Genomic DNA, 26,047 nt, shown 5'->3' with positions numbered 1-26,047 from the left:
GGGTAACAGGAAAAGAGGAAGGCCTAAGAGATAAGTTTTGGCGGATGTGGTAAGAGAGGACATGCATGTGGTTGGTGTGACAGAGCAAGCATGCAGAGGACTTAGGGAAGAAATGGAGACAGATGATCCGCTGTATGCGACCCCTACTAACGGAACAGCCGTAAAAGAAGATGATGTAGATCAGGCAGTAAGCCATCATCAGTAACTCCAATGTATTAACCCAATTGCAACAAAGGTCTTTTTTGTCTGAGTAGTTTGGGAGACTATGGAAAATGATACTCTAGTTGGTTGTTGACAAAATGCCTCCATTAACAGGGACAGGGAGGGATTTAGTAGCAGATTATCATAAGGGGAAGGCATCAACAGATACAATGCAAAGACACGACTTGAACTAGCCTGACATGCACTCATTACACAAGAATGAAACCAGAGCTTAATAGACTACTTAGCAAAAATGCAGTGCAACTATTTACTGGAATCACTAATATGGGCTTGAAGACCTTGGCTAAAGTAGATACCGACTGTCAACATGAATTAAAATCAGATCAAGAAATGAAAACACTTGCATCTTTCTCTGTCTTGTAGAGCTATTACATTATTAATAATTTATTATAAGGGATCTATATGATGCTATTGAATGGACTAAATAGCGAATGCTATTTAGTTGATCCAATACTGTCGAAATGGCAAAATAGCGAAGTCACGGAACATTGAATTTTTTCCCAGGGAAAAAATTTGGTGGGCCGTCTTCTGGACTTTGCCATTTCCTCCACTGTGGTGTGATCTCGGAGTTGGTATATTTAAGTAGGGGGGGTGTGGGGGGGCAAAGTCCCCCACTTAAATTTATTTATTTTTTTTACGGAGCAGTGAATTTTTTCCCTGGGAAAAAAATTTGCTGTTCCGTTTGATATTTTGTTTAGATATTATCGGTGCGATGAAATAGCGTTCACTATTTACTTTGTACGATAAGATGATCTAGACACATTATAATTATATTATTTTAACATCAATTACATACAACAACTGCAATGCCCACAGAAATGCAAAAGGATACAAGGCCTAAACAACATGTCCTACATAGACTGACTGAAAGGCCTGCCACTATACTGTGTATCCTACGGACTGCTATGAGGTGACTTATGTCTAACTTTCAAGGCATCCTCCGAACCATTACTGATGGATTTAATGCACATCAGCAAGCCAGATGGCATCAGAAATACTTAGTTTAGGGATCTAAACCTCTTCTGCAACTTTCTTCTGCAACATCAAAAAAATAGATTGGAGGGACAGATATATATCACTGAGGATACCTCTGCTGTGGAACACAGCTCCTAAATGCTTTATCCCATGCATGGATCCCCTCAAATTGCCTTTGGTATGACCCTAGTTTTTCTCATTAGGGGTAATATGTAATTACCAACCATGGGATGGATAAGGCCAGTCTATAACTAAATAGGTTGTTATTTTGAGCACAGAAAGGGAAATTGTCTAGGCTTAAAATGGCCCACAAGTGCAGCCTGCCTAGTGCTTGTCTATGCATTTGTGCAACACTCTGAAAGTGTTATTACAGATCTTTCAGGATCACTTCTCCATTCTGTGAAAAAAAAAATATCCAGGTCTTTTAAGCAGTAACTCACCTTTCATAAACACGTTGATACCCAGATACCTAAAGTCTTAACTAAGAATCTGACGCTGTTAATCTTCATTCATTCATAATATGTTAGTTCGGAAACCGATCCTCTGTTCCAACTCAGCTGTTTACCAAGCCCACGCCAGCCAGAAAACTCTTGAGCTAAGCTTTACCCATAGTGCCCTTCTCCATATTACATCAGATCTCGTTTGCCGCATACTTAGTCATTGTTTTTGTTGAACCCTTTTTGCTAGTGCCCTATTTTCACCTTTTATCTCTTTCTCACTACCAATTGGTAATTCTTGCAGCATTGTTGGTACTTTTCTCTTATCCGCTTGGGTAGTCTTTCCATACCATCGTTGGTACACCCTCTGTTCTTTCACTTTCCTTCTTACACTTAAAGAATTGTGTTGCTTTTCTTTGTGGATTATTATTATTATTGGAGTGTGTGTTTTCCTGTTTGGGAATTATTATACTGTTGTGGAAAATGTCAGAAAAAAAAGCAACTGCCAGATATAAAAGATGTGGCAAATGTGACAGAAAAATGCCAAACGTAGATAGTCATGTATCTTGTGTATACTGCTTAGGGGTTTCTCACTTATTGGAGAAACCACCTTGTACTATTTGTAAGACTTTCAGCTCCCGCATGATTGTGGAATGCAGAAATAAACTTATTCTTACTGGTTTATTAAAATCTCCCTTTGTGGAGGCGATCTCTGAGACTGAGGCTTCATCCCTTCCAAAGAAAAATGATAAAAAAGAGGAGCAAGTCCCTTCCTGCTTCTCTTCATGAGACAAAATTATCGGATCCAAGGCATAAGCTTACAAAGTTATCGCATAGAGTCATCGGTTCCGAGGCCGAAATCCTCGGCTCTGATCTCTGCTTTAAGAGGGACTATTTCATCATCGCCATCTATTCCCTCTTCACCAATCATTGCTTCCAAGGCACCGACCACATTGCCTGCTGTGATCACTTCGACTGCACCGACTTCCACACAGTCAACCATTACAAAAAACTGCCTCTGCTCTGACCCATCTCTGTGCCAGCAATAGTCACTCCTGAACCAGTCTTTTCCCTCCCTGAACTTCATATTGGTCATTCGACCTTGGCTGAGAGATGCATTTCTTCCCAGGACCAGATATTCCCCATCAGTGGACCCCTTCTTTGGACAGCAGTACAGTCCTTTCCTTGAATGCCCAGTTTCACCGTCGAGGTTATTTACCCGTTCCTCTAAGAGCCTCTCAGAGTTAGATGTAGTGAGACTGATGGACCAGCTGTTGACAGCTAGAGGCATTTCTGCACCTCAGAAACCCTCCCTCACATTCAGAGCTGAGGGCCCTGCTCAGAGGACTCCACAGTATTTTCCTTCTCCAAAGTCTCTGCAGGTTTTGGAAGTTTTGTCATAGACTGCTACCCCGGTTCCAGCTGCTTCTGCACCGATATCGGATCTCACTTCGGTGCTGGAGATTTCTCTTTGGCCTGAACTCTCTGCAGAAACAGGCCATCCTCTGGTTTGAGATTGACCTGCCTCTGCTACCCTGTCTCTTCTGGGAGCCTCCTTCCCTGGGGGCTGGCCCTTTGGGGCAGGGTATGACCCCAGTTCCGAGTTTTTCCTTTTCGGTTCTGGGCTCCCATCCCTCCTGGGGGGGGGGGTCCGGCCTTCCAGGCGATAGAGATAGCATTAGCCACAGCAGGCACCCAGTTGGACCCATATGCATCGGAGGCATGCCCTCCTCCTGCTTTTGAGCCACAGTTACCAGCTCTCACTACAATTGAACATCGGGTTCGGGAGTCTCAAGTTAGCCTTCATCAAGGTTCCCCTTCTGCGGGTTCCACCTCTGACATTCCCCTTCGAGGAAGCAAGCAAAAAAGAATGCAAGAAGAAACATGTTGATTCCCCTGAGGAATCATTGACCGAAGATACAGACCACGATGATGGGGAAGGGTCCCAATGGTCGCCCCCTGAAGATGTCTCCTTTGGGGACAGCTTAGAAATACTGAAACAGCGGGGCGACTGGAAGTCCAGCACCCCTTCCCCCAAGGAGAACATATTCTTGCAGGCTTTCTGAACCCGACCCTCTACCTAGTGAGTGACGCTCCCCCCACAGATGAACTTGTTCAGTACATCGTGCAGCTGGCTTGGAAGAATCCTGATGCTATTGAGCCGACTCCACGTAGGCTAGGTAAGATACTCTGTCCTCCAAAAGATCAACTCCATTGGTCCAAAGGTCTTCCTGTTGATGCTATGGTTGTGGCGGCAGCCACAAAGAAAGAGCTCGCTGAAGAGAGCTCCACTGTCCATCCCCTGAACAGGGAGGTTTGAGTGATAGACAGGATAGGGAAGCAGGTCTTTTCTTCAGTGACCTTTGCAATCAGGTCTATGAACTACTTGGCACACTTCACGTTTCTTCAGAGAGACTTAATTTCAGAGCTTTCCGAAACGCTTGCAGGAGCAGTGTCTGATGATACATGAGATAAGGTTGCCTCACAACTCCTTATCCTGGAGTCCATTTCCAGTTCGTCCTTGAGGATGATTTCACACTCAGCCGAAGGGGCGGCAAGAGCTACAGGCGCTGGAGTCGTGGCTAGACGCCACACCTGGATGCGACTTTGCGGATCCTTTCAAGTCTTCCTTAATGCCCCCATAGAGTCTTCATCCCTGTTTGGCTCTAAAGTTAAGGATACTTTGGCCAGGTGTGAAAAGGATGGTAAGACCCTGTATGCTGTAGGTGTCCGTTTCTCTACTCCTCAGAGACCCTACTCTAGGAACCACAGGAGTGGAAAAATGTGGTACCGAAAATCCCAAGGGCCTTTCCGTGACACACACGCCAAATTTTTCCCCCGGGGCAGAGAGGGTATTTCAAATGGAAGACTTCCCTTTAGAGGCAGAGGGGGTCCATGTAATCAGGGATCCAGAGATTTTCTCTGGACAGCCCTATCAGCGCTTTTGAAGGGCGGCCCAATTGCTTGCCTCTGGAGGCATTTGGGGGTAGTTTCTCTCTGCACCATGTTGCCTAGCAAGAGATGACCACGGATTCTTGGGTGCAGATGGTAATAACCAGAGGATATCACATTCCCTTAATTTCAAACCCAAAGCCAACCAGGTGTACCCCCGGCGTTCCACCTAGTCAAAGGGTGGTTGCAGCAATAGAAATTCAAAAGCTGCTTCAAAAAAGAGTTATCCAAGTAGTTCCTCCAGACCAACAAACATTCGGGTTTTACTCAAGATTCTTTTTAGTGCTAAAAGAAGCAGGGGACTGGTAGCCCATTTTTAGACCTCAGCAACCTTAACAAATTTGTCAAACAAGTAAAGTCCCGGATGGTCACAGTACACTCGATGCTCCCTTTTTTTTTGGAAAAGATGATTGGATGTGCTCTATAGATCTTCAGGAAGCATATTACCACATAGAAATGGACAAATGATCCAGAAGATTTCTCTGCTTCCGGCTGTTAGCCAATCATTACCAATTCCGAGCACTGCCCTTTGGTGTCTCTACAACCCCCAGAGTGTTCACCAAATGCATGGCAGCGGTGGCAGCTCACTTGAAACTGCAAGGATTCCGGGTGTTTCCATATTTGGACGATTGGCTCCTTACTGCCCCAACCAGCCATCAACTACTGTTCATTGTACAGCAAACAAAAACTTTTAATCACCTAGGCATTACTGTGAACAAGAGTAAATGCAAACTTACACGATCCCAAAGGCTGCAGTTTATAGGGGTGGAATTCGACACACAGATCTGTCTGGTATTTCTTCCCTCCCACAGATTACAAAGACTGAAACTTCAACTCCAACCAGTTCTGAACCGCACCAAGGTTCCAGCAAGAGCAATTCTACAACTTCTGGGATCTATGGCAGCTTCCATCACGATGGTCCCATTAGCGAGAGTTCACATGAGACTCCAATGGTTGTTAATAACTCAATGGTTCCCTTTAGATCTTCCTATGTCTTACAGGATCAGGGTAGCCAATCATTGCAAACAAGGCCTTCTCTGGTGGCTGAAGCCAGATCAAAACCTATGGAGTCGCCCGTTCTCCCCCGCTCTACCCTTACACATAGTGACCACAGACGCCTCCCTGATGGGCCATTATCAGGGATACACAGTCCATGGCACTTGGTCACCCCTGGAGGCCAATTTGCATATCATTGTTCTGGAACTGAGGGCAGTACTTCTCACGTTGCAAGCATTCCATTCTGTCTTCCCTTCGGGAACAATTGCCATTCAGTCAGACAACATGTCAGTAGTCTGGTACATAAACAGGGGGGGAACCAGATCCTACCCTTTGTTGGGAAGCCATGAGAATCTGGCAATGGGCGATAGCTTCCAGTCACTTTTTTGTAGCAACGCACATTCCCGGGGATTCCAACATGATTGCACACAAGTTGAGCAGATGTATTCTCCTGCCTCACAAGTGGTTCCTCATTCTGAAAGTGGTGGCAGAGATTTTTCACTCGCTGCGATCTATTTGCCTTCCCTACAAATCACAAATGCAGCACCTATTTTGCCCTAATCCCCCGCAGGGGGAGTCACCGAGAAATGCTCTCCTACATGATTGGCCCATGGGTCTTTTCCATTATTATCCTCCTCTGCCCTTGATACCACAATTCATGAAGAAGGCTGTTTGATTGAGAAGCAAAGTGATCCTCATTGCTCCTTACTGGCCTCATCAAATTTGGTTTCTCTTTCTATGGCCTCATCTAATTTGTCAACCCTGGGTTCTGGATCCAATCTTAGACTTGGTAACACACATCCACAGGGCTTGATTCACCCAAATATATCCAGTGTTAAGCTGACAGTTTGGTTTCTCCACTTCCGCTGATTGCCAGACAAAGTAACCTATCCTCTCCAGTTCGTCATATTGTTTTGGCTTCATATAAACTATCCACCAGAAGGCTTCACCTTAGTAAATGGATGCTATTTTCTCTGTTGCAAGGCTAGAGATATTGACCCTTTCTCGGCACAAATGCATATTGTTCTGGACTATTTATCTACTCAACTTGAGTCTGGAGCTGCAGCTTCTTCTATTCGAGTCCATCTGTCTGCAATATCCAAATACCATAATGGCTTTCTTCATAATTCATTAATTTCTCAAAGACTGTGTAAAACTTTTCTAAAGGGAGTTCTGCATATCAAGCCCCCTTTAAAACAACCAGTTGAACAATGGGACTTAACAATGGTCTTACAATCTTTAACCAGGTCCCTATTTGAACCTGCAGCCACATGTGATCTGAAATTCTTGTCCTGGAAAATATTGTTCATGGTCGCTATTATGTCTGCCAGACGTATATCGGAATTACAAGCTTTTGAGAATGAAGCGTCCATATTTGATTTTTCACAAGGATAGGGTATCCTTACGAAAAAACCTTTCTTTTCTCCTGAAAGTGATTTCTGGCTATTTATCAAACTGTAGACCTGCCTGTATTCTTCCCATAATGCTCTAAAAAAGGGGAGTATACTTTGCATTTGCTTGAAGTTCACAGACAACTACATTTTTACCTTGACAAGACCAAGTCTTTCAGAAAATCTGACCAACTATTTATTGCCTATTCTGGTCCTAAGATGGGGAAAGCAGTATCTAAAGTTACCCTATTCATATGGCTTAGAGATTGCATTACCTACATATACCGTGAAAATAAGATGGCTATTCCTGCAAGGATTAAAGCACACTCAACAAGGTCAGTTTCAACTTCTGCACCCTTCCATTCCAGGGCTTCCATGGATGACATTTGCGAAGCAGCAACATGGGCCTCTCCTCATACACATCTCACTCTTAGCAGTAACAAACAGCTTCCTGTTAAAAGACGGTGTTTCACTCCTCCTTAGTATACTTTACCTTCAAACTTCTCAGTCAGGAGTACTGTCCACCCCTTCTCAATAAATGGTGTATTAAAATTCCATTCTACTCTGTCCTTCTAGCTAGGCCTTTGTTTAAAAGTTCTACATGTGAAAGACCTTTCTCTAAACTTGCCCTGGCCTGTTGTATATCTTTGCAAGACTGTCAGTTTGATTTCTTCATGTGTCTTTTAACGAGTCTCTCCATTCCTATCTGCTTAAGGAAAATAAATGTAACTGCTTTAGGTATACTGGTTGACATTTCTTCCTACACCATCCAGCCTGATTTCCCTACTATGTTTTTCCAGTCACTTTTAATGTCATTGGACTGACATACAGTGCAAATTTATAGGTTCATAGGTTCATACTAGGCTATCTGCCCAAGGGCATTTATAAGCCTAGCCCATAGTTATGTGGCTTTCGCCACCCCTTTAGTTTGAATAAAACTATGCCTATTATTTTGCTGTGCCTCTGTTATTAAATGGAGAAGAAGAGCGGATAAAAAAAGAAGCATAATTAAGGAATAATATTACCATTTTTCCTTCTTTTTCTCTTCTTTCTTGATCTCTGTCTCTCACTGCAGTTTCCCAACCACTGATGTAATATGCAAATTACTGAACTTCAGCACAGCTTGCTTTGTCTTGTAAGTTTATACCCACACCACTAAGCCCTGCAAATGCCAGATGTCCTGACTGAAGTCACTGTTGCAGTTTTCCAAACAAGTGGATTATCACTGCTGATGTCTGGCTGGGGTTCGTAAGCTTAACCTTCCCTAGGTCTGACATGTGACCTCAGCTTGCAAGCATAAGGGGTATATAGACAGGCAAGTGAGTTAAGTAGGTCCTCAGACTCTTTCCACCAGCCTAAATTGTGGCATCTTCCAGTGTTTTTCGTACTGGTATTAGGTGGGGTAAGTGAGAGTGCGGTAGTCAAATCCTGTACAAAGACTTGGATACCCAGTGCCTTTGCTGAAGAGCAGAACAACTCCTTTGTACCCAGGACTTTGTGGTCCTGTTTGTCCTTGCTTAACACTTTCTTTCCACCTCCCTGTATGTACAGCCACCACTTAGGAAAAAGTTTAAAGGCCTAGACCAGTGACTTGATCAGACCTTTCTGAGTCTGATGTACGCACTAAGGTTTTAGATCCCATGGAATGTTGGAGTCATCCTCAGATGCCCTCTATCGAGACCCCACTAGAGGTTGGTATGGAGTCTGAGACCTCGATGACTGAGTATTCTGCAGGCAGAGCTGAACTGCAAATCATCATAATGGAAGGCCCAGTGGGCATTCCTCAGATCCTAGTTAATGAAGAGATTCCAGGTAAACTTGTCAAGGTATGTCAGGGAACTGAGCCATTGCATGTAGTATTGCATGTAGCACGTGTGGACATCACACCAAAAAGGAAGTGTTAGAAAATTAAACATGTTGCCTCCCTTTAAACCTCTTCCTTCCTCTTCTAGATAAAAGGGAGTGGGTGGATTTCTCACAAGGTTTGTTTAAGGCCATTTTGGCTATAAAGCCCTTTTTCCTCTATCAGCACCCTCCCCCACTCCTCAAAAGACTGCTGTGGATTCATCCTCTGAAGATGAAGTTTCTGATTCTGACCATTATCTGGTTTTCTCCTTTCAAACGCCCCCTCCTGTCCCTTCAGATGATGACTCCTTCATTTCACATGATTCTCCAGTAGAAGAAGCTTCTTATGGAGAAAGTCATAAATATGATGAAGGATTTTGAGTGAAGGAATTTGAGTGGGAGACTAGGCAGATCTCGGAAGTGCAGAAAAGATACTACACACTTTGGGAAATGGGCACTCTAGCCCTGTCCTCTGTACCTCATGTTTTTGAGGCTTATTTTGGATACTTTTCAGTCCATCTCTACAACCCTTGACTCCTAGCCTCCAGTTCCCAAAAGACCAGACAGATTTTATGAAGTCCATGATCATCTTAAGTTTTTATTTAGAAATCCTGTGGTGGGCCCTTCTGTAGTTTCCCTCTCATAGGATAAGCCTTCTAAACTCCTTCCCGATACCCAGCGTCCACCATTCAGACAAGGATAGCAGGGCAATGGTTAGGTGGGGCAAAAAGGTTTATACCTCCTCTACTTTGGCATTTAGGACTATTAATTACTAAACCCAGATGACTAAATACTTGATATCCATTCTCATTTTTATAAATTTAGTGGTGGATTTGCATGATATTGATTCATATCAACAAATATCTGTTAATCAGGTGACACAGGTGGTCAGACACAGCATTAAATGTAGTTATGATGCTGTAGAGGTCTCATCTGGAGCAGCTGCTACACGGCTGTCTAATCTGTAGGTATGCATGGTTACATAGTCAGCCTATTCCTGGGGACCTGAAAGCAAAAATACTGGATTCACTGTTAGACATGAATTTCCATTTTGGCCCCCTAGCTGCCCTTCAAGAGCAGGGTAAAACCATGGACTGCAGACAGCTTCTGTTTACCTTTGTATCTAGGTACCAGAAGAATAACCCAGTCAAACTGACCTCTTTTGTCAGAAGGGACCCTAGCCTTAGCCAGAAACATAAGGCTCCCAGAAAGATTCCCAGATGAACCACAGAGGGATGCCCCATTTAGGAGGTCTCCCTTTGGGAACAAATCTGTGACCGTCTTCAGCCTTCTTTCCCCTTGGCCCCCAGCCCTACCTGCCCCAATGAAAAAGGCTGACCTTGTCTTTACCTGGGGGAAAAAATTACCACAGATAAATGGATGCTATCTATCATTTAAAAAGGATGCAATCTATCATTAAAAACTGTTGTGCCATGCCTTGTATGCAGATTCTTCATCTAAATGACATTACCCCCACCTCCACACATTTAGATAAATCTGCTCCCACCCGTTTTACAGAAACTATGAGAATAAGACCCAATAGATCCAGTGCCAGAAAAATCTATGGGAAAAGGGGTTTTATTCCCAGACATTTTCTAGTGCCAAGGAAAGCAGGGCACTGGAGACCCATACTGGATCTCTCCTTACTAAACACCTTAAAATTGCCTACTTTCAAAATGCTCTCATTGCGCACACTGCACCTTTCATTCTGTCCCAGACTTTTCTAGTGTCCTTGGATCTAAAGGATGCCTACCTCTATATACCAATTTGGAGCCCTTGCGGGAGGTTTTGTACTGGGTCATCTCACTATATGCTTGCTGCTTTGCCTTTTGTTCTTGCCACAGCCCAAAAGTTTTCTCCAAGTGCTTGGCACCAGTTATTGCCTTCTTATGAACCCAGAGAATTCTTTTTTTCCCCTACTTAGATGACATGTTAATCCCAGTTGATTTACCACAAATCCTCCAGCAGCATCTCCAGTTCATCACCCTCCTCCTATCTCAGTTGTGGTTTACAATCAGCTATAAAAAAATCCTACCGACTGCCCTCTGAGGACCTGTTTTTTTTCTGGGATGAAGGCTGGACACAAAAGAATGCAGGTCTACTCTTAACCTTCAAGAAAAGGTGCAGAGCACTAGTGTATTCAGGGAGATCCTAAGGGCTGTTGTCAGCTACGTTCCCAATACTCCCCCTAGCCAGACTGCATATAAAGAAAAGTCAAGGGTACAAGATAACAGTTTGGTCTCTGCACACTCGCCCTCTGGACACAGTGATTCTCCTTTAATACTGCCTCACCTGGGAACTCTTATGATGGGAGGATCGGGTGAAACTTATCCTAGGGCTTCCCTTCACTTCTCGAGTCCCAGTTCATGAAATACACACAGATGCCTCAGATGAGGTGGGGGATGGCTGGGCAGGACAGGCACCCAAGTATAGGGTAATTGGCAGCCAGTGCTACTAAAGGAACACCTTATCATGAAGGACTCTTACAGGCATAGCTATCTATTTTCCAGATTTTTGCCTCATATTTTTGGTCTGTTCTCAAGAAATTTGTGGATTTACAGCAAATCACTGAGGATTGAAGTCACTAAGTAACGGCATACATTTGCGCTTTAGACTTCATATCCTTGAGAAAATGCATGTTACACAAAACTTTTTATTCTAGCAACTTTCTACGTTTATAAGAGCAATATTTAAAATATGTCCCTAGTTTTGGGCCTTTATCCCCCATTATTTTAAACTTTGTCCAGATTTCTTGCACTAAAGGGTTGAGAGGTATCCCTGAATTTTAAGTCTTCACATCTCTGGAAACGGGTACCCTACGAGTTTTTGCAGACAAAACAACAGTAACTTGGTACATAAGCAAGGAGGGATCAGATCTTACAATTGTGCAGATTGGCACAGAAAGCCTGGGACCTTGCCACCCACAAAAACATGTCATTCACAGCCGCGTGCATCCCAACACAGGACAGTGTGTTGGCAGACTCTTTAAGCAGGTTCTTGGAGGACCCTTATGAATGGACCCTGATCAGATAGGTTTTCCCAGGGCATCCTTCACAGTCAGGGAACTCTTTGATTTATTTACTTCAAAGACCATCAAACAAGGTAATGGTGGATCCACAGGCAGCCAGATTCCAAACGACAAATGTCCTCACTTAATCAGGCTACTCAAGTAGCCAGACACAGTATGAAATGTAGATATGAGGCTGTAGAGGCCTCTTCTAGAACAGCTGCTACTGGTTGTGCCATTCACAGGTGTGCATAGTTGCTCAACCATTCCATGCTAGAAGACTTCCAAGCAAGACTTATTCTTTTGTTTGGTCCACAAGCTAACAGATTATGTAGATTCCTGCAAGAACAAAGCAAGACAGTAAAAGACTGCAGGCAGATTCTATTAACCTGTGTGCCTAGATACCAGAGGAATTGCCCAGCCAAGCACACTTCTTTTGTTAGATCAGACTCCAGACCCATTCAAAAACACAAGAAGGTTCCCAGAAATAGATTCCCAGAAAAACAACAGAGGGATCCCTGTTCATTTCCTCTCTTTGGGGGGGGTCTCTGTGGCTGTTTACAAAACAACATCCTTAAACCCCCTGGGCCTTCCTTGTCCCTCCCCACAAGACACTCAAGTCCATCTGAAGCGGGGAAAACATCACCACAAATCATTGGGTGCTTTGCATTATAAAAAGTGGTTATGCTGTGATGTGGAAAGAGCTTCCCCTTCTGAATGGCATATGCCCTCCCCTGAACACAACCAAGTCCATCTTCTACTACTATACTCCAAGAATTGCAGGCACAAAGCACTATACAACCAGTGTCCATAATTTGTAGGAAGGGTTTTTTTTACTCCAGACTCTTCCTAGTTTCAAGAAAAGAAGGGCAGTGGAGAATCGTACTGGATCTTTCGCTACAAACACCTTCTTAAATAAATGTGCCAGCCTTCAAAATGCTCTCACTGCATACATTACTGCCTTTCATACTTCCTCAGGCATATTCAGTATCCATGGAGCTAAAAGATGCCTATCTCCACATACCGATTCGCTTCTCTTGCAGGAGATTCTACAGGTTCTATACTCGATCATCTCACTTTGTTTTACTTTTATGCCATTTGGACTTTCCACAGCCCCAAGAGTTTTCCCAAAGTGTCTAGCACCAGTGGTAATTATCTGCCAAACTCAAGAAATTCAGATATCCCCCTGTTTAGACAATCTACTAATCCAGACTGCCTCATCAGAGATCCTGCTACAGCATCTCCAGTTCACCCTCAACCTCCTTCTGAATTTGGGATTCACTGTTGACTATAAGAAATCCTCACTTCAGCCCACCCAAGACCTAGAGTTTCCGGACTACAGAGTGGACACCAGAAAGATACAGGCTTTACCTGTATCAGGAAGAAGTTCAGAATCGTACAGCTAACTTTCACAGCCTTTCCTCCCATGACTGGTGTTTGGTCAGAGAAATTCTAAAAGTTCTGGATTCATGGCAGCTACTACCCCAGTGCTCCCTGAAGCCAGACTGCATATGAGGAAGATTCAGTGCTACCTCTGGATGCTGTGATCCCCCTCATACCTTGCCTCAGGAATGAGCTCTCTTGGTGGGTAGACCATGTGAAACCCATCCCAGAGCTCCACTCCATTTCCAGTTCAAGATATTTACACAGATGCCTCTGATGAGTCCTGGGGGTCCTGAACAGGCATCCAAAAGAGTCTAGCTCAGATGGCAGCCAAAATTTCAAAGGTAAGACAGTCTGAAAGAGATGAGTGCCCTCATCCAATCTATTCAGGTTCTCTCACGTATTTGGAAGCCAGATCCTCTTCGAAATTTTACAGACAACAGGACAGTTATGTGGTACATAAATAAGCAAGGAGGCACCAGACCTGGGATCTTGACACCCTAGAAAAGCATATCCCTACTCATCATATACATCCTATCACAGGACATTATCTTGGCAGACACATTAAGAAAGTCCTTTCATGACCTTCATAAATGGACCCTGAACAGACAAGTTTCCAGGACATCCTTCATCATTGGAGAGGAGCATGTCAGGTAGATCTGTTTGCCTTAAAGAGCAGCAGACAACTTGTGTATTGTTCCAGGAGCCCTTCTCTTTCTATTTGGAGGACTCTTGCTCCAGGAACCCTTTTCCGTATGCTTGGAGGACAGATGCTTTCTCTTTTCAGTAGACAGGGAATTTCCTGTATGCCCCAACTGCTCTCCGTCCAAGGGCTCTGCTAAAGATCAAAGGGAAAAAATAGTTGCTCTTTTTTGGCCATGACAGACAGCCCTTTTCACTCAGCAGTAAGGTTCATTACTACAGCCCAACCTGCCATCCTTAATCCTAAGCTTGTGGATGATAGGGTTCTGATTCCTCTCAGGCACCAGTTTTCAGAAGACATATTAAAGTTCTCCAGGAAGCAACCACTTGAATTTGCTATGTAGCTAAATGGAAGATATTTTCTTTCTGGTGACATAGGAATAATCAGGACCCTAACAAATCAGAGGCATCTGTCATCCTGAAATACCTGTGTGATGCAGGTCTGGCCTACTTCAATTAAAGCCCACCTGTCTGCCCTTCATCCCTATTATGTTCAGACCGGAGGTCAAGCAAATTCTTAAAGCGGATTCTGCATCTTAGACCACCAAGGAAGCCAGTACTTCCTCCTCAGGACCTCCGTTTCATGCTGGAAAAGTTTACTCTGTCTCCATTTGAACCAGCAGCCTCAGCAAATCTCCAGTTCTGCACATCGAAGACTATTCTGTTTCTCACTTCATTTTGGAGAGTGCTACGGGCACTTTTGGCCATTTTCCTTTTCTGGTGTTGCACAATGACAGGGTGACCCTGAGGGCAAATCCTTCATTTACATTGCATCAAAAGTAGTGATTGAGCTCTCTCTCAAGCAGGCCATCAATTTTCTGCTTTCCCCAGAAAACTGTGAAGGACTCCTACAACACTCTAGATGTTCACCGACAGCTGATTTTCTATTTGGAAAAGACTATTGGCAAGTCTGATCAGCTGTTTGTCTCCTTTGTGGATTCAAAGCTGGGCAAACCAGTATCTTAGAAAACTATTGCCAGCTGCATCTGTAAGTCCATCTCATTTTGTTACTCTGCATGTCATAGCCTTGTCCTGATGCCCTCAAGCTCACTATACCAAGGCATTGATATCCTCCAGGGTCCTTCTACAAAGGAGTGGATGCCAGGGCCATATTGGAAGCTGCCACTTGGTCTTCTGTACACACCTTCATTAAACACTACAAGATTGATACCTTTTCAAGGTCCAAGGCAGTCTTTGCTAGGTCATTCCTCTATGTACTCATGGACAGTTCCTCTATCAACTAGCCAGTCCCTTTTATGTTCCCTTCAGCTCTGGGAATCGCCCACATGTTAGGAATACTGCAACATTGATTTCAGTCAGGATAGTACAGATGTGTAACAACTTACCCTAACAGTAGATGTCCTATTGATCACTTTTGCAGTATTCCTTTCCACCCTCCAGACCCTCTTGTTACCATCTTCTCTCTCTATATTCTTTCCTTTTTTTTTCTGGCCTGAAGCAGGACCCTAGGAGTGAGGGGAATCCTACCACTTCATGCTTGTCCCCTCCTGGCTGATCAATCATTCTGTCAGGGGTCCTCAAGCTGCTGGCTTGAAGATAATCTGAGTATCTAAGGTCATATGTCCACCTATATATCCTTATGCTTGTGAGCTGAGGTCACACATTGGATGTACGACTTGGGGAAAGTTGAGCTTGGATATCCTAGCTGGAAGTCAGCGATAACCTGCTTGTTTAGAATACTGTAACAGAGGTCAGTAAGCCATCCATCTACTATTATGCAAGTTTTTACACAACTTTCCTTTCTGCTGAATGCTGCAATCATTTGTACAGTTGCACTACATTTTATAATCTTATTACTGTTATATGTGCTTTAATTTGAATTATATGTTCAATGTAATGTTTTTCTGTAGTTCAAACTATACTACTTTGCATACAAGTTCAGAAATGTTTTTTTACTTTATATTTGCCTACTGGGCTGAGGTTGTGGTTGAAAGTGGTCCATGGACCAGTCCACTTGCCAGGTGAACAGATATTTAAATAGTTTGGGTAGTGCTGGCTCAAGGCTGTGCTTTTACTCATAGCCTATGTGCTATGATTCTAGACATTACACTGTTTTCCTCAAAGGGTCATGCTGTGTCGTTTAAGGCTAGTAGGTTGAGAGGTCTGTGAATCTTGATGAGTTTCTTCTCTGACAGATAACTTGTCTTTTGGTCCATGTTTCCCAGCATACAGTTTGGCTTTGGTTGTGCACTGAACTGTTAGGAGGTGGTTACTAATAATGGATGGATACTGATTAGTAATAACATGGTATGTTAAAATATATAGTTTAAGATCAATTTTCATTCATTCCTGAACGTATGTGTTCAGATCCGATACTCTGATGCCACTCTGCTGTTACTGCAGCTCTTGGAGACCAACAAACTCTTGAGTGCCTTTCTTAACCATAATGCACCAAGCCTATCTCCCCTCAGATCTTGTTTGCCGCTTTTCTGACCAGACGTGGTTGACAACTGCTCTTGAGTGTTGGTTTAATAGATAAGAGATTTTCTTTAAAATCTTTCTTTAATCCTTGTAAACCTTACTGTAGTTAATAGCTTTGTTTTCTGTAAGCCCTAGATCAGAAGTGTCTGCCTAGGACTATATATTCACCCTCAGTGGATCTAGTACCATCTAGCGTGCCCTCCTCTTTTGTTGAGCAGCATTCTAGGCCTTCATCAATGTTGTCATCACATTCCTCCAGAAGTATTGCAAAGGCCGATGTGGAAAGGATGGTAAGGAAATTGGTCATGGAGCGATTTCAGAAGGGAGTCTTTATGGTTCCTACCCCCTCTGGTCAGGAACATCATCCAACAACTGCTCCACTGGTAGCTTCTCCTCCTCTGACCCACGCTGTGGGATTAGAGTCCTTGGATCTGAGTATCTGCAACCTTCTGGATCGGATCAGAAGAGGATTTTATCTTCGGATCCAACAGTTAATCTGAACGTGCCTGCCCAGACATCTTCACATCCGGAAGGCGGTCGAATCCAAGGGGGTGGAGTCTACTCTGAGGATCTTTTCTGCTTCGGCAGGTCATGTAAGTCCTTCCCTCTTGGATCCACCTTTGACATCCCAGCTGTCTTTTTGCTATGTGATCCTCAGCATTCTGCGCCACTGGGACAGCCAGCTCAAAGCTTCCAGACCACCCAGCCAGGTATCGTCATCTCTTCCGATATTCTCTGGATCATCCCACCAAAGAAGTCCCTTGGAAGAAGACTTGCAAGAGGAGGTACTTGGACCCCCCCCCCCCAGGAGTTGGCCACCAAGGATATTGACTTTGATGAAGGCTAATGGTCTCCCAAATCACCATTCAGTGGGGTCTCGTTTGGAGACATCCTTGAGATCCTAAAACAGAAGGGTGGTTGGTCTTCCCAGAACCCATCTCCTGAAGAGTCAGTATTTTTGGAAACCTTTGTATCTGAACAGTCTACCTCCTGGGTCACTTCGCCTGCAAATGGAACTCATCGATTTGGTTTCTAGGTGGGCATCGAAGGAACATGATATGACTGAGCCATTCCCAAGGAGACTGGACAGGATGCTGGTTCCACCAGTAGGGAGAGACCATTGGAATAAAGGAGTACAGGTTGATGTCATAGTCATGGCAGCAGCTACAAAAAAAAGGAACTCGCATAACTAAGTTCCACTGTCTACCCCCTAATAGATAATCTAGGTCTGTGGACAGATTGGGGAAGTGAGTGCATGCTATGTATTGTGACTTTTGCTATCCAGTCGCTGAACTATTTTGGCACATTTCACGAGGTTGCAAAGGGACTTGAGGAACTTTCAAACTCCCTTTCAGGGATCGCTACTCCAGAGGTTCAAACTTCAGTGACTTCACAGTTGGCTACCCTGCAATCTGTTGTAAATTCATCCGTGAGACTCATTTTGTATGCTGTTGAAGGCACCTCAAGTGCTGCAAGCTCAGGAATTTCCATCAGCAGGCATGCTTGCAATGCGCCTGTGTGATTTTGCAGAGCCCTTCAAGTCAACTTTCATCATTGCTCCTTTTGAAATTTCTTCCTTATGTGGTCCCACAGTGAAAGACACACTTTCCAGGTGTGAGAAGGATGGAAAGACCCTATCTGCCATGGGCGTACGTATTTCATCCCCTCAACAGACCTTCACCAGGAATCAACAGGGAGGTTGAAAGATGTGGTTCAGGAATTCTCAGGGTCTTTTCCAGGGCACATGTGGAGGTAGCCCCACCCCCAGTGGCAGAGCACGTAGAAGGTGCCCCATGGCAGAGGATACCTGCTAAGCCCAAGGGTCTAGAGATAGTCTCCAACAGTCCCTATCAGCACTCCTGAACAGAGGCCCGATTGCTTGTCTCTAGAGGTAGTTGGGGGTCGCGTATCCCTGCTCCAAGCAGCCTGGCTAAATGTAACAAACAACACTTGGGTGCAGAAGAGCATTTCCAGAGGTATTATTTCCTTTTCCCTTCCTCCCCTATTACCCAGGAAAATCCTCGATGTTCCACCCAATCAGAGGGACGCAACAGCAGTAGAAATACAAATGCTGCTAGGAAAAATTCATCCAAGAGGTCCCACCAGACCAAATAAGTGCCAAAGAAAACAGGGAACTGGAGACCGATTTTAGATCTCAGTGTGTTGAACAAATTGGATAGACAAACTAAGTTCCGGATGGTCAGGGTTCAGTCAGTCCATTCTGCCCTTTCTGAGCAGTGATGATTGAATGTGCTCAATAGACCTTCAGGATGAGTACTGTCACCTAAAAAGGAACAGACAATCCAGAAGTTACTTATGCTTCTGGCTGGGAGCCAGTCATTACCAGTTCAGAGCACTGCCCTTTGGTATCACCGTAGTCCCCCAGGGTGTTCACCAAGTGCATGACAGTAGTGACAGCTCACTTGAGACTGCACAGATTCCTTGCGTTTCCATACTTGGACAAGTGGCTCATTACTGCTCCGCCCAGGCATCAGTTGGTACAACCCTGAGACAGTGTTACAGACGTGTTCAAATCTTGGGATAACTATCAATCGTAACAAATCACAGTTACAACTGACCTTTGAATTCATGGAAGTAATAATCCACACAGTCTCTATGGTTGCATCTCTTCCCCTTTTGAAAGTACAGACAATAAGGAATCAGGTGAAGAAAATTTGCAGTACTAAAATTTCAGCCCAGTTGATTCTGCAAGCCTGGGATCAATGTCAGTGGTGATGGTCTTGGTTCCTTTAGCAAGATATCACATGGGAATTCTACAATGGATGCCACAAATACAGTGGTGCATTCTCTCTCAGCCTGTGTCATTGAAGATAATAGCTCTCATGTATGAAAGCAGTATGTTTCAAGGTGGATGCGGTCATAACAACTGTTGCTTGGCAGTCCCTTGATTTACCTTCAGCCTAAGGCCACAGTGACCATGGATACTTCCCAGATTGGGTGGTTGGGGGGCATTTTCTGGGGAGGACAGTTCAAGGTGCTTGGTCCCCCAAGAAGGCCAACTTGCACATCAGTGTTCTAGGAAAGAGCAGTGCTGTTGACATTGCAGGTATTCCAGAACTCTCCCCTCTAGGAGTGATTGAAATCCAGACAGACCTGTCAGTAGTTTGGTACATAAACAAGGAAGAACCACATCTTACCCCCTGTGTCAAGAAGCCTTGAGAATGTGGCAGCGGGTGATTTCTTCAAACCATTTTTTAATTGTAATGAGCATTCCGTGGAAGTCTAACGTGTCAGAAGACAATCTGAGCAGGTCCATCTTATCTTATGAGTTGTCTCTCAGCAACAAAGTGACGGGCATGATTTTCCGTCAATGGGACAGGCCAGCCTTGCTGCAATCTCTCTGCATCTCCCCTGAGCAACAACTGCAGCAGCAGCTTTGCCCAAATCCTCCCGCTGAGGGAGTCACTGAGGGATGCTCTACTCCACCATTGGCCCCCTGGCCTCCTATACTCTTATCCCCCGACTCCTTTAATTCCCAAATTCCTCCAGAAAGCAGCCAGGTTGAAGAGCAAGGTCATCTTCATTGCACCTTACTGGCCTCAACAAATTTGGTTGCCCTTCTTTTGGCCTTGTTTGCTGTGCCTACCTTGGATTCTGGATCAGAATCCAGACTTCTCTCTCATCCAACAGGCATGATTCACCCAGATATCACAAACCTCAAGCTGACTGCATGCTTTCTCCAATTCCATTGATAGCCAGGCAACCCTTTGTTCACTTTGCCTGTCCGTTCCATTCTGTTATCATCTCGTAAGCCCTCTACTAGAAAACTCTGCAGAAGTAAATGGAGGAGATTTGTTTATTGGACAGAACAGAATCGGGTAGAACTTTCTCAGCTCTGATGCATTCTGTTCTTGAATTTTTAGTGAGTCGTTACGGAGGGTGCTAGTTGGACTGTCGAAGTCCAACTCTCAGCCATTTAGAATTTCCATGTTTGGTTTCAGAATTCTTCCCTAGCATCCTCTAAACTATGCAAAGCATTTTTGGAAGGTACTCTTCTACTCAGACCTCCTTACAAAGATCCTATACCACCATGGGATTTAAATTGGGTACTGCATGCCTTGACACAGTCCCCCTTTTGAACCTGCAGCTAAATGTGATCTAAAATTCTTAATCTGGAAGATTGTCTTTTTAGTTACGATTGCATCCGCTAGAAGAGTTTCAGAAGTTCAAGCATTACCTTCTGTACCCCCATATTTAGTTTTCCACAAGGACCATGTCACCTTGCATACCAGTGCTTCCTTACTGCCTATGGTGGTGTCAGAATCCTGCATTAACCAAGCCAGTATTCTTCCCAAACTTTGTGAATAAAAGACAGTATATGCTGCACTTACTGGATGTTCACAGGCAGTTGCATTTCTACCTGCATAGAACAAAAACAAATTAGACAGACCAGCTCTGATGTTATTTGTGTTTCACTGTTGCAGTCATTGCATTTGGGTAATTTGCTAAGTTGCCGTCAGTCGGCCTGAATAACAAAGTCTTGGGTCCTGCGTCGGTTGCTGTCTCCTTTTCCATGACGTCAGGTCATCAGGGGTATAAAAACATGCAGCCGAGGCTTTTTTCTTCAGTCTTTCTTGCCGTGCAGTGCCCGAAGCAGAAGCAGTTCGCAAGTGCCGGTCGGCCGACTCCTGAAATTTTCGCATTCGAGTTTCGGAACTGAAGTCTTCTATTAAGGCTAAGTACCCTGTTGGGGAAACTTTTTCTTGCTCCTTACCAATGTCATTAAAAGTTAATAATTACATTACTTGTGGGAAGCAAATACCTCATAAGGATTTCCATTTGTACTGTATTCATTGTCTAGGCCCAGATCATAACATGCCCTTGCTGTGCTAGATTTAACCAACTCACTATTAAGCGTCGGTATATCTTTGCTTCAAAATATTTTGGAAACGGATTTAACTACCCTGAAATGTCATCGGATAGCAATCAGACTACCAGAGTTCACAAAAAACGCAAAGAAAAGGGCAGAGACAGACCGTTGAAGTCCAAAACCGACAAAGCTTTTCCTAAGCCAGTCGCCGGTACTTAGTGAGGTGCTTTTGCAGCCCCTGATACCCGCTACTTTCGAGTCGCAGGCCTCTACCAAGACCCATGTGGAGTCCGGCACGCCACGAGATTCTCAGAGTATTGTACCCGCGGATGTCTCTCCCTCGGATGGGTCCAAAGCCGCTGAGCAGGCACCGGCTTCTGAGGGTGTTTTCAGGCCTCAACATTTCTATATAAAACAGATGCCAGCTTCAAAAACAAAGACAAAAGCAACTTCTAAGGCTAAAAAAACAACGCATGAGCCACCTGCTCAGGCCTCTATGCCCAAAAAACAGATAAGAGGCCTAGGCAAGACACTGATTATGAATCTTCAGATCAGGTTTCTATTTCTTCTGATCAGGAATTTTTTATTCCACCCTATGAGGATTCAGATGCAGAAGAATGCATCCCATCTACATCTCCTCCTGAAGATTATTCTTTTGGAGAAACCTTACATACTTTGAGGGAACATTTTCATTGGGAGAGTCAGGATTTTTCAGAATCAAAAGAGGCTTAGAAATTTCCTTCTTCCTCAACACAGGCCTTTGGCCATGCCTCCTGTATTAGACATTGTTGATGTGTTTTCAGAGTCAAGCATGGCTCCAGATTCCCTACCTCCGGCTCCTAGTAAGCCAGACAGATATTACAGGGTTCCTGACTCACACACATTTTTATTCAAAAATCCTGCTGCTGACCCTGAAACTATCTCACAGGGTCCCAAAGGTGTAAAGGCTTCAACAGCTAAGAATCCTACCCCCTCTGATAGAGATTCCAGGGCGCTGGATAGATGGGGAAAGAAGGTTTATACATCTGCAACCTTGGCAATTAGGGCTTTAAACTGCCAGTTTCATATGCTTAAATATCAACAGCATGTTATAGGATTATTGAAACAGAAAATGTTAATTTCTGAATGTGTGGGAAATAAAGAATTACAGGAATTATTGCATGCAGCAGAACAGGTTGGAAAGCATACTCTGTAATGTGGTTTTGATTCCTTGGAGGCCTCCTGCAGGGCCACAGTTACTAGATCTGTGATTAGAAGGCATACCTGGCTCAAGGAACAAAATTTGCCTGATCATGTAGAAGCTAAATTGTTGGATGCAACTTTACAGCATGATACTCTGTTAGGTAATAAGGCAGAAGAGGTTTTAAAGAAAATGGAAGACAAAGCTAAATCTCTGCAAACTGTAAAAGATTTCTTACAAGTGCAGCCACCAAGATTCAGTAGACACTTGCCTACAAAAAATTGGTCCTTCGCTGTGTCCGACAGAGCCTCACGGGGCAAATCCAGGCGCTCTAAATACCAATCACAGGGTTCTTACAGGTCAAAGCAATGGGGTGCCTCTACCTCCAAATCTGGAGGAAGCAAAGCACAACCCTACAGTAAACAGTCTCAATGACTTCCCTCTGCCATCACCAAGCACTTATCTTTTGGCAGCCCCCTTAGGGAGAAAATTAGCACTTCATGCTCAAAATTGGCAGTTAATAACCCAGGACAAGTGGGTATTAAACATAGTATCCCAGGGATACAGATTTCATTTCCATACTTTGCCAATTCCAAACTGTTGGCCAGATCTGCCAAAAAATCAATGGGCAGAGGCACAGAAACAAGTTGCGTCCCTCATGGATATGGGGGCTATTCAGCCAGTACCAGAACAGGAAAAAGGACAAGGATTTTACTCAAGACTGTTCTTGGTACCCAGAAAAGACAATGTCTGGCGTCCAATACTGGATTTATCAATTTTGAACACATTCTTGGACATCCCAAAATTCAAAATGCTGACTTTGCAACAGCTTCTGCCCATGCTGGGCAAGAACGCTTGGCTAGTGACTCTAGAATTAAAAGAGACATACCTGCATATCCCAATAAGGGAATCGTGCAGAAGATACCTCTGCTTCAAGGCTGGTTTTATGCATTACCAATTCTCTGCACTGCCCTTTGGCTTATCTACTGCGCCCAGGGTCTTTACAAAGTGCCTGGCACCAGTAATTGTATTTTGCAGACAAAGAAGCATACAGATCTATCCTTACTTGGACGACTGTCTCATTCAAGCAGAAAATAAGGACATTCTTACTCAACATCTGGCATTTGTAAAAAGGCTTCTAACATGCCTAGGGTACACAATAAACGAAAAGAAATCACAACTGGTACCCTCTCAAAAGAATTGCATTCCTGGGTGCAAGCTTGAATACAACTGCCCAGATGACTTGCCTTACGCCAGACAAAGGCAACTGACTATTTACTTCAAACAGATGGCAACAAAAACCCAGTTGTCTGCAAGACAAATTCTGCAGGCTTTGGGGTTCATGGCATCCTGCATTCTACTAATTCCATATGCAGGACTGCATATTAGGAAACTACAGTGTTATCTAAAAAGTTTATGGAGTCAAAATTGTCACAGTCTGGAAACAATGATTCCTCTCATTCCCTGCCCACAACAGAAGTTTCTTTGGTGGGCAGAGACATGTCACCAGAACATGGGACGGTCTTTCACTGTACCCCCTGCCACCCAAACCCTAACTACAGATGCATCAGACTATGCTTGGGGGGCCCACCTGGCAGGGAGATGCATTCAGGGCATATGGAGCCCAAACAAATGCATCTGCATATCAACCAGAAAGAAATGTTAGCTGTTCAGAATGCCCTGACAGCCTTCAAGGACTTACTTCATCCAGGACAACTACTGATAAAGACTGACAACACCATGGTTATGTGGTACATAAACAAGCAGGGGGGTACACATTCCTACCCCCTTTGCAGACTAGCCATGGCATTGTGGGACACAGCCTTGACTTAACAAGTACATCTTCAAGCTCAATTCCTGCCAGGAAAACAAAATACTCTGGCAGACGACCTAAGTAGAAATCTTATGGACCCTCACGAGTGGAAACTGGATCTACAAGTCTTCAGCATGATAGCAGAGAAATGGGGGAGTCCAGACGTAGATCTATTTGCCTCTCCCTAGAATTATCAACTGGACAAATTCTGCACAAGGACTTATCACAGACAAGCATGGAAAGTGGATGCTCTATCCTTCAGTTGGAAAAACCTATCAGTCTATGCCTTTCCTCCTCTGCCTCTTCTTTCCAAGGTCTTACTGAAAGTCAGACAGGAAAAACCAAAAATGATCCTAATTGCCCCAGACTGGCCTCGCCAGCACTGGTACCCAATTCTAAGGAATATGTCTCAACTCCCTCCTTGGTACTTGCCTCAAATGCCTCATCTACTGTCTCAGCAGAGCAATCAAATTCTGCACAGTCGGCTCCAAACTCTGAACCTGGCAGCAGCATGGCTGATCATGTAATGATTCAAACAACACCTCTCAGTAAATCTGTGATGGATGTCATTTTGGAAGCCAGAAGGCCTAGTGCTAGAAGATCTTATTCTGATAAATGGAAGAGATTCTGTGCTTGGAACCAAGCACAAGGGACTGATATAGCAAAGCCAAATATTCCTCAGATTTTACAATACTTGACTGAGATGCTTGACAAGGGCCTGTCTTTTTCATCAATAAAAATCCATGCCTCTGCCATCTCGGCTCATTACAACACAGAGCTTCCCATCTTTTCTCATGCTCTGCTAAAACAGTATCTTAGAGGGGCCAAAAATCTAAGGCCCCCCAGAAGATCACCAATTGCTGCATGGGACCTCAATTTTGTGTTGGAAAAGCTCACCCTGCCTCCATTTGAACCAGCAGCTACTGCGGATATAAAGTTTTTATCTTGGAAAACCACTTTCCTTCTGGCAATCACTTCAGCAAGAAGGGTTTCAGAACTACAGGCCTTCATGGCTGTGGAGCCTTTTATTACATTTTACCCGGACAGGGTGTCCCTCAGAACCAATCCTTCCTTTATGCCTAAGGTGGTATCCAGCATGGCTCTTAACCAAAGTATTCACCTGCCAACTTTTTACTCAAATCCGCAGAACAAGGGGGAGTGGATTCTGCATTCCTTGGACGTACACAGACAACTAAGAGATTCTACTTAAACGGGACCAAATCTCTAAGAAAGTCTGAGAAGCTACTGGTGGCATTTGCCGCAGAATCAGAGGGGAAGGCTGTTTCAAAGCAGACTATTTCAAAGCGAGTCACATTCCACCAGGGCTGCATCTACCTCAGCAGCTTTTCTCAGAGGGATGACAACCAAAGACATTCTAGAAGCTGCTACTTGGAGCTCTGTTCATACTTTTACAAAGCATTATTTGCCTCTCTTTAAGTCCAAGGCAGGCTTTGCCACTGCTGTTCTGTAGGGCCTTATAGCCGCTCCTAATGCTATTTAGTTCCAGCCTCCCATCCATAGCTTTGGGATTCTACCTAAATGTAATGACTGTAACAGTGAAACACAAAGAACGTAGTACAGTTGTGTACACTTACCATAAATGTAGATGTTCAAGTGTATTCACTGTTGCAGTCCGGGTTACCCACCCGACATCCCCCTGTTTTCTAGAGCTTCTCTTTCCTTCACTATATTCTACACCCTTTGTGGTGTATTTGCTTTTAGATGAAGGTAAAGTTTATGTTGTTACAATTGCATTTATATGTGTGTATATATATATATATATATATATATATATATATATATATATATATATATATACGTGTACGTGTTTTTGCTCCCCATTTGGGGGGCACCTGACATCTGGGGCAAGA

The 26,047-nt window shown here is 44.1% G+C and overlaps 1 protein-coding gene across 1 annotated transcript in view; it reads left to right on the top strand.

The window, feature by feature from the left end:
- Positions 1-26,047, top strand: part of RCE1 (Ras converting CAAX endopeptidase 1) — a 976,724-nt gene that overhangs the window by 554,806 nt on the left and 395,871 nt on the right. The window lies entirely within an intron of this gene.

This window comes from Protopterus annectens, chromosome 6.part1, assembly GCF_019279795.1.
Source record: "Protopterus annectens isolate FY-2018-M chromosome 6.part1, PAN1.0, whole genome shotgun sequence".
NCBI lineage: Eukaryota > Metazoa > Chordata > Ceratodontiformes > Protopteridae > Protopterus > Protopterus annectens.
The sequence above is the reverse complement of the archived record's forward strand: the minus strand, read 5'-3'. Positions and strand labels throughout refer to the sequence as shown.